Below are 9,924 nucleotides of genomic sequence, written 5' to 3' on the forward strand. Positions count from 1 at the left end.
AAAATTTCAGAAAGGTTGCCTCTGGATTGTTGTAATTTAGCTTCTCTTAGTTTTCTCTTCAGAGTCCTTTCAGGTTCAGGATCAGCTTCAACAAGAGTGCCTTTTTCCTTGTTCCTGCTCATATGAAAGAGAAGAGGAAAAGAAAAGGAAGAGGAATCCTCTATGTCACAGTAAAGAGGATCCTTATTATTAGTAGAAGAAGAAAGGAATAAGAGTGGAGAATCTAATCACAAGGGTGAGGATAGAAGCAGTAATTGGAGATGAAGAGAGGTGAAGAGAAGTGTTAGTGAATAAATAAATAAATAGAAGAAGAGAAGAGAGAGAGAATTCGAAAATAATTTTGAAAAAGTAGTTAATGATTTTCGAAAATTAAAGATAAGATATAATTGAAATTAAAATTTAAAACAATTAGTTAATTTAAAAAGAATTTTGGAAAAGGATGAGATATTCGAAAATTAGAGAGGGAGAAGTAGTTAGGTTTGAAAAAGATAAGAAACAAACAAAAAGTTAATTAGTTAGTTGAAAAAGATATTAAAATCAAATTTGAAAAGATAAGAAGATAAGAAGTTAGATAAGATATTTTAAAATCAAATTTTTGAAAAAGATATAATTTTAAAAAGATATGATAAAAAGATATGATTAAAAAGATATGGTTAAAAAGATATTTTGAAAAAGATTTGATTTTTTTAAAATTAAAATTAATTACTTGACTAACAAGAAACTAAAAGATATGATTCTAGAAATTAAAGATTGAACCTTTCTTAACAAGAAAGTAACAAGCTTCAAATTTTTGAATCAATCACATTAATTGTTAGTAAAGCCTTTGAAAATCATGAATTAAAGATAAGAAAAAGATTTTAAAATTCAATTTAAAAAAATTTTCGAAAAATAGTGAGAAAAATGAAAAAGATTTGATTTTTGAAAAAGATTTTGAAAAGATAAGATTTTTAAATTTGAAAATTTGACTTGACTTGTAAGAAACAACTAATTTTAAAATTTTTTGACTAAGTCAACTCAAATTTTTGAATTTTTAATGATGAGAGAGAAAAACATAAAAATGACCCAAAACATGAAATTTTGGATCAAAACACACGATGCATGCAAGAACACTATGAATGTCAAGATGAACACCAAGAACACTTTGAAGATCATGATGAACATCAATAACATATTTTGAAAAATTTTTGATGCAAGGAAAACATGCAAGACATCAAACTTAGAAATCTTTAATGCTCAAATACTATGAATGCAAAAATGCATATGAAAAATAACAAACAACACAAAACAAGAAAACATCAAGATCAAACAAGAAGACTTATCAAGAACAACTTGAAGATCATGAAGAACACCATGAATGCATGAATTTTTCGAAAAAATACAAGAACAATATGAATATGCAATTGACACCAAACTTAAAAATTGACTCAAAACTCAAACAAGAAACACAAAATATTTTTGATTTTTATGATTTTATGATTTTTTTGTATTTTCTTAATAAATTTTTCGAAAATATTCTTTAGAAAAATGAAAATAAAGAAATATTTTTTTAAAGATTTTTGAAAATTTTTTGAAAAGAAAATTACCTAATCTGAGCAACAAGATGAACCGTTAGTTGTCCAAACTCGAACAATCTCCGGCAACGGCGCCAAAAACTTGGTGGACAAAATTGTGATCATCAACAATGGCTCCAAAGACTTGGTGCTCTTAAACATGAATTACACTTTGTCACAACTCCGCACAACTAACCAGCAAGTGCACTAGGTTGTCCAAGTAATACCTTACGTGAGTAAGGGTCGATCCCACGGAGATTGTTGGTATGAAGCAATCTATGGTCATCTTGTAGATCTCAGTCAGGATGATTCAAATGTAATTGGATTAGATAATTAAAAGATAAATAAAATAGGATAGAAATACTTATGTAAATTAATGGTGGGAATTTCAGATAAGCCTCTGGAGATGCTTGTCCCTGTTGAATCTCTGCTTTCCTACTGATTTCATCCAATCCTTCTTACTCCTATCCATGGCAAGCCGTATGTAGGGCATCACCGTTGTCAATGGCTACATCCCATCCTCTCAGTGAAAATGGTCCAAATGCTCTGTCACAGCACGACTAATCATCTGTCGGTTCTCAATCATGTTGGAATAGAATCCCGTGATTCTTTTGCATCTGTCACTAACGCCCAGCCTTCAGCAGTTTGAAGCTCGTCATAGTCATTCAATTCTGGAATCCTACTCGGAATACCACGAACAAGGTTAGACTTTCCGGATTCCCATGAATGCCACCATCAATTCTAGCTTATACCACGAAGATTCTGATTAAGGAATCCAAGAGATATGCGCCCGGTCTAAGGTAGAACGGAAGTGGTTGTCAATCACGCGCGTTCATAGGTGAGAATGATGATGAGTGTCACGAATCATCACATTCATCAAGTTGAAGTGCAACGAATATCTTAGAACAGGAATAAATCGAATTGAATAGAAAATAGTAGTAATTGCATTAAAACTTGAGGTACAGCAGAGCTCCACACCCTTAATCTATGGTGTGTAGAAACTCCACCGTTGAAAATACATAAGTGAAAGGTCCAGGCATGGCCGAATGGCCAGCCCCCAGATCTAAGAACTAAACGTCCAAAGATGTCTAATACACTAGTAAAAAGTTCTATTTATACTAAACTAGCTACTAGGGTTTACATAAGTAAGTAATTGATGCATAAATCTACTTCCGGGGCCCACTTGGTGTGTGCTTGGGCTGATCTTGATCTATCCACGAGCTGAGCCTTCTCTTGGAGTTGAACGCCAAGTTGTAACGTGTTTTGAGCGTTCAACTCTGGTTCGGGACGTGTTTCTGGCGTTGAGCGCCAGTTTACGTCATCTAATCACGAATAAAGTATAAACTATTATATATTGTTGGAAAGCTCTGAATGTCTACTTTCTAACGCCGTTGAGAGCGCCCCATTTAGAGTTTTGTAGCTCCATAAAATCCATTTCGAGTGTAGGGAGGTCAGAATCCAACAGCATCAGCAGTCCTTTGTCAGCCTCCTATCAGAGTTTTGCTCAGGTCCCTCAATTTCAGCCAGAAAATACCTGAAATCATAGAAAAACACACAAACTCATAGTAAAGTCCAGAAATGTGAATTTAGCATAAAAATCAATGAAAACATCCCTAAAAGTACCTAGATCATACTAAAAACTACCTAAAAACAATGCCAAAAAGCGTATAAATTATCCGCTCATCAATAGACGAGTCATTCTCAATTAATGGCCTTATAGCTTCAGCAACCGTGTCTGAGTCCAACTTTGAATGATCTTGTGAAATCGTTCCCATGGTGCATGTGTGCTTACCATTGTATCTCCGTATCTCCCAACAACTTATTTTTCGTATCAAGCTAGCTCGAATAAGCCAGTTGCACTCATGACTATATGTCTTGAATTTGGCATAGAACGTCTATGACTTGGACTCATAAATATTGTAGTCGACTCCTATAGAGATAGTGTAACTTCTAATTGCTACAACAACCGACTTTCTAGAATTATATTCCATTTTGATCCTGAACTCCCCATCCTTAGGACCAGCAACACCTACATAAAAAAGAAATCGTCACTCATTGATCCATCCAAATTATAAATTAAAAAACTATATTATTCACTAGTCACGTATCTATGTTTGCATATTCAGAGAATTCCGATACATGCATGGCGTCAAGATCCAAGTTACACATAAAAGGTGGAACGTCCATTGATTGAGTGAACCATTACATTTTCCATTACTGTCGCACCTCCCACATTACCATCCTCGTCTTCCTCGTTGGCTTTATAAGTAACTTTGAGGTCCTCTTCGCTATCGCTGTTCATTCTTCCGTACATTTCAACTCTATCATCTTCTATATATGAATCATGTTGAATCCCATCTTCCTCTATATTTTCAAACTCAACATACAACTTAATCTTTGGCTGTCGTACCTGAGTCTATCGGTGAATATGGAACATATTTTACATACTTGCTTTATCAATGATTGGTATAATATCAAACTATGTTAGATCAACAAATACTATAACAGAATTCTGGTATAGAATATTGCTCACTCTTCTCAATATATCATTCTCCATTCTTTGATAGAGACCGTTTTAAAACTCTATGAATGTCATGGTGCATGGAATCACATACAAAAATAGATTCTCACATGCCAAGCTCTCTCCCTCATGAGTATTCTGTATAATCTCACTGTTGCCACCAAATTTGCGTTGCCCTCTATCACACCACAAACACACTCAAACAACTCTCCTCTTTGCAAAGAAATGGTATTGAGCATCGCCTTATATAGGGCGAGCACTCAACACACAGGTCACGTGTTGCATTGCCAATGTATCATACTGCGACACGTATGCAGCATGACCCCACGTGTTGGAAACACGTCCTCCACGTGCTGCATCAGCACGCCCTCCACGTGTTGACCATGCCCAACCTGACACATAAACTTATCTGGAATTAAACCAAATACCCCCATTTTCACTAAACACACCAACAATATTTCCATATTAAAAAAAAATCAGCCGGTTATTTCAAATAAGATATCTTTATGTAAAAATATGTTAATTTATTTTTTTTATATTTTTTGTTTTCTTTAAGTTAAGAAGAAATAAAACATAATTTTCTTTATCTATAATACTATTTGTTTGTACCCTGCCCCACAACTAAGTCAGGTCCGAAATGAACGAAGCCCAATGGTAGTACGAATCCCCACACTTTCATATTGTTGTACCAGCAAGTGCACTAGATTGTCCAAGTAATACCTGAGCGAGTTAGGGTCGATCCTACGAGGATTGTGGTTTGAAGCAAGCTATGGTTATCATGCAAGTCTTAGTCAGGCAGATCAGAAGTATTAGAATTTAACGTGTTTTAATATTGTATAAATTACTTTTTATATCAAATATTTGGATGTTAAGTTGGAATATAAAGAATTAAATGGAATAAAGAAAAGGAGTAATTAGAACTCAGAAGTTGTGTAAACTGTGAAAAGAGCGATAGGAATATAGTTGAGGATTGGAGTTGCTTTGTCTTTCTGAATTAACTCTGGTATTATTGTTTCCTTTGCTTGTGAGTGATTTATTCAATGTCAGGCTGTATGTGATTGACACTGGTTTGAGCAGCTACCAATACTCCTCAAGATCTGAACCCCAGGTTTAGTGCGGATCCATTCTGTTTAAGGGTGAAGCTTCTGCAGTTCATTCTCCTTGATGATCCTACTCAAAATGCCACAGATAAGGTTGAATCTTCCATATCAGAGGATGCTGTACCTTAGGATTCTAGCCTCTACCATAGAGACCCAAATCTCCCCATACTTCGGCTGAACTGGTGTCTCGAGAAGTCCTCAATGAAGTTGTGGATTGGCTGTCAGAGAGACGTATATCCAAGCTGGTGGTTCATCATTGTCCGATGAAAGACACACTCTGAACTCATGTAGAATGTGATAACGTTATGCCAGTTCAACGCATTCATATTGATGAAGAACGAATATACATCTTAGAATCAATCAAACACGGATCGAAGAGAAACAGTAATACTTTTATTAATTCATAGGACACAACAGGGCTCTTCCCCTCAACCTAGGAGGTTTAGAAACTCGCATTGAAAGTAAAATACAATGATAAAAATGAAAATAGGGCTGAAGATCCTTAACAAAGAGTGATCTTCTACTTTAAATACTAAACTAATGACTAGTAAGGGTAAAATAGTCTATTTAGTGCTAAAATCCACTTTTGGGGCCTACTTGGTGAGTGATTGGGCTGAGCTAAGATGAAATCCACGTGCTTAGGCTTCTTTGGGCATTGAACTCCAGCCTGGAATCCCTTTCTAGCGCTGGACGCCAAAACTGTTTAGATGGCTGGCATTGAACACCGGTTTTGGGCCTTCTAATCCGAAGCAAAAATATGAACTATTATATATTTCTTGAAAGCTATGGAAGTAAGCTTTTCATAGTCGTTGACAACTCTTCATTTGGACTTCTATAGTGCCAGAAAAGCTCTTTCGAGTGCAGGTAGGTTAGATCTGGATAGCATCTGCAATGCTTTCTCTGTCTCTGAATCAGACTTTTGCTTCAGCTCCTTGATGAGCGGATAATTTATACGCTTTTTGGCATTGTTTTTAGGTAGTTTTTAGTAAGTTCAAGCTACTTTTAGGGATGTTTTTATTAGTTTTTATGTTAAATTCACATTTCTAGACTTTACTATGAGTTTGTGTGTTTTTCTGTGATTTTAGGTAATTTCTGGCTGAAATTGAGGGACTTGAGCAAAACTCTGATAGGAGGCTGACAAAGGACTGCTGATGCTGTTGGAATCTGACCTCCCTGTACTCAAAATAGATTTTCTAGAGCTACAGAACTTCAAATGGCGCGCTTTGAATGGCGTTGGAAAGTAGACATCTAGAGCTTTCCAGCAATATATAATAGTCCATACTTTATTCGTGATTAGATGATGTAAACTGGCACTCAACGCCAGTTCCATGTTGTTGTCTGGAGTCAAACGCCAGAAACACGTCACGAACCGGAGTTGAACGCCCAAAACACGTTACAACTTGGCGTTCAACTCCAAAAGAAGCCTTAGCTCGTGGATAGATCAAGCTCAGCCCAAACATACACCAAGTGGGCCCTGGAAGTGGATTTATGCATCAATTACTTACCTCTGTAAACCCTAGTAGCTAGTTTAGTATAAATAGAACTTTTTACTAGTCTATTAGACACCTTTGATTGTATTATTCAATCTCGGGATGCCTAGTCCTTAGACCTTCATGGGGGCTGGCCATTCGGCCATGCCTGGACCTTTCACTTATGTATTGTCAACGGTGGAGTTTCTACACACCATAGCTTAAGGGTGTGGAGCTCTACTGTACATCATGTTTTAATGCAATTACTATTATTTTCTATCCAATTCGATTTATTCCTATTCTAAGATATTCGTTGCACTTCAACTTGATGAATGTGATGATCCGTGACACTCATCATCATTCTCACCTATGAACGCACGTGATTGACAACCACTTCCGTTCTACCTTAGACCAGGCGCATATCTCTTGGATTCCTTAATCAGAATCTTCGTGGTATAAGCTAGAATTGATGGCGGCATTCATGGGAATCCGGAAAGTCTAACCTTGTCTGTGGTATTTCGAGTAGGATTCCGGGATTGAATGACTATGACGAGCTTCAAACTCCTGAAGGCTGGGCGTTAGTGACAGACGCAAAAGAATCACTGGATTCTACTCCAACTTGATTGAGAACCGACAGATGATTAGCCGTGCTGTGATAGAGAATTTGGACCATTTTCACTGAGAGGATGGGATGTAGCCATTGACAATGGTGATGCCGTACATACAGCTTGCCATGGAAAGGAGTAAGAAGGATTGGATGAAAGCAGCAGGAAAGCAGAGATTCAGAAGGAACACAGCATCTCCATGCACCTATCCGAAATTCCCACCATTGGATTACATGAGTAACTTTATCTTTATTTTCTATTTATTTTGTTAATCATATTTAAACCAATAATCTCTTAAATTAGTTTAATTCGCCTGACTGGGATTTACAAGATGTCCATAGCTTGCTTCATACCAACAATCTCCGTGGGATCGACCCTTACTCACGTAAGGTATTACTTGAACGACCCAGTGCACTTGCTGGTTAGTTGTGCGGAGTTGTGACTAAGTGTAATTCACATATGAGAGCTACTAAATTATTGGAGCCATTATTGATGATCACAATTCCGTGCACCAAGTTTTTGGCGCCGTTGCCGGGGATTGTTCGAGTTTGGACAACTAACGGTTCATCTTGTTGCTCAGATTAGGTAATTTTCTTTTTATTTTCTTTACAAAAAAGTTTTCAAAAATCTTTCAAAAATTTTTCTTTATTTTCGTTTTTCTAAAGAATACTTTCGAAATAAAATAATAAAAATACAAAAAAAATCATAAAACCAAAAATATTGTGTTTCTTGTTTGAGTCTTGAGTCAATTTTTAAGTTTGGTGTCAATTGCATGCTTTAAATTTTTTTCTTGCATTTTTTGAAAATTCATGCATTCATGGTGTTCTTCATGATCTTCAAGTTGTTCTTGACAAGTCTTCTTGTTTGATCTTGATGTTTTCTTGTTTTGTGTTGTTTGTTGTTATTCATATGCATTTTTCGTTTGTTAGAGTCCATGCATTAAAGATTTCTAAGTTTGGTGTCTTGCATGTTCTCTTTGCATCAAAAAAATTTTCAAAATTATGTTCTTGATGTTCATCATGATCTTCAAAGTGTTCTTGGTGTTCATCTTAACATTCATAGTGTTCTTGCATGCATCTTGTGTTTTGATCCAAAACTTTCATGTTTTGGGTCATTTTTGTGTTTTTCTCTCTCATCATTAAAAATTCAAAAATCAAAAAATATCTTTTCCTTATTTCTTTCCAAAATTTTGAAAATTTGAGTTGACTTAGTCAAAAATTTTTAAAATTAGTTATTTCTTGTAAGTCAAGTCAAATTTTCAATTTTAAAAAACCTTATCTTTTCAAAATCTTTTTCAAAAATCATATCTTTTTCATTTTTTTCTATTTTTCGAAAATTTTGAAAATTATTTTTCAAAATCTCTTTTTCTTAACTTTATTTCATAATTTTCGAAATTATGCTAACAATTAATATGATTGATTCAAAAAATTTGAAGTTTGTTACTTTCTTGTTAAGAAAGGTTCAATCTTTAAATTCTAGAATCTTATCTTTTAATTTCTTGTTAGTCAAGTAATTAATTTTAATTTTAAAAATTAAATCTATCTTATCTTATCTTTTTATCTTATCTTTTTCAAAATTTTATCTTTTTCAAAATTTAATTTAAAAATATCTTATCTAACTTCTTATCTTCTTATCTTTTCAAATTTGATTTTTCAACTAACTATTTGACTTTTTGTTTGTTTCTTATCTTTTTCAAAACCACCTAACTACTTTTCCCTCTCTAATTTTCAAAAATATCTCATCCCTTTTTCAAAAATTCTTTTTAATTAATTAACTATTTTAATTTTAATTCTATCTTATCTTTTATTTTCGAAAATCATTTAACTTCTTTTCAAATTTATTTTCGAAATTTCTTTCCTTCTTCTATTTATTTATTTCTCTACTAACACTTCTCTTCACCTCTCTTCATCTCAAACACTGCCCCTACCTATTCATTCTTCTTCACTCCTATTCCCTTTCTTCTTCTACTAACATAAAGGAATCTCTAGACTGTGACATAGAGGATTCCTCTTTCTTTTCTTGTTCTCTTCTTCCCTTTATGAGCAGGAACAAGAAAAAAGGCATTCTTGTTGAAGCTGATCCTGAACCTGAAAGGACTCTGAAGAGGAAATTAAGAGAAGCTAAATTACAATAATCCAGAGACAACCTTTCTGAAATTTTCGAACAAGAAAAGGAGATGGTAGCCGAACCCAACAACAATAATGCAAGGAGGATGCTTGGTGATTTCACTAAACCAACTTCCAAATTTGATGGAAGAAGCATCTCAATTCCTGCCATTGGAGCAAACAATTTTGAGCTGAAACCTCAATTAGTTGCTCTAATGCAACAGAACTGCAAGTTTCATGGACTTCCATCTGAAGATCCTTACCAGTTTTTAACTGAGTTCTTGCAGATTTGTGAGACTGTAAAGACGAATGGAGTAGATCCTGAAGTCTAAAGGCTCATGCTTTTCCCCTTTGTTGTAAGAGACAGAGCTAGAACATGGTTGGACTCACAACCTAAAGATAGCCTGGACTCCTGGGATAAGCTGGTCACTGCCTTCTTGGATAAATTCTTTCCTCCTCAAAAGTTGAGCAAGCTTAGAGTGGATGTTCAGACCTTCAAGCAAAAAGATGGTGAATCCCACTATGAAGCTTGGGAAAGATACAAGCAGATGACCAAAAAGTGTCCTTCTGACAT

The sequence above is a fragment of the Arachis duranensis genome, chromosome 6 (genome assembly GCF_000817695.3).
Source record: "Arachis duranensis cultivar V14167 chromosome 6, aradu.V14167.gnm2.J7QH, whole genome shotgun sequence".
Taxonomy (NCBI): domain Eukaryota; kingdom Viridiplantae; phylum Streptophyta; class Magnoliopsida; order Fabales; family Fabaceae; genus Arachis; species Arachis duranensis.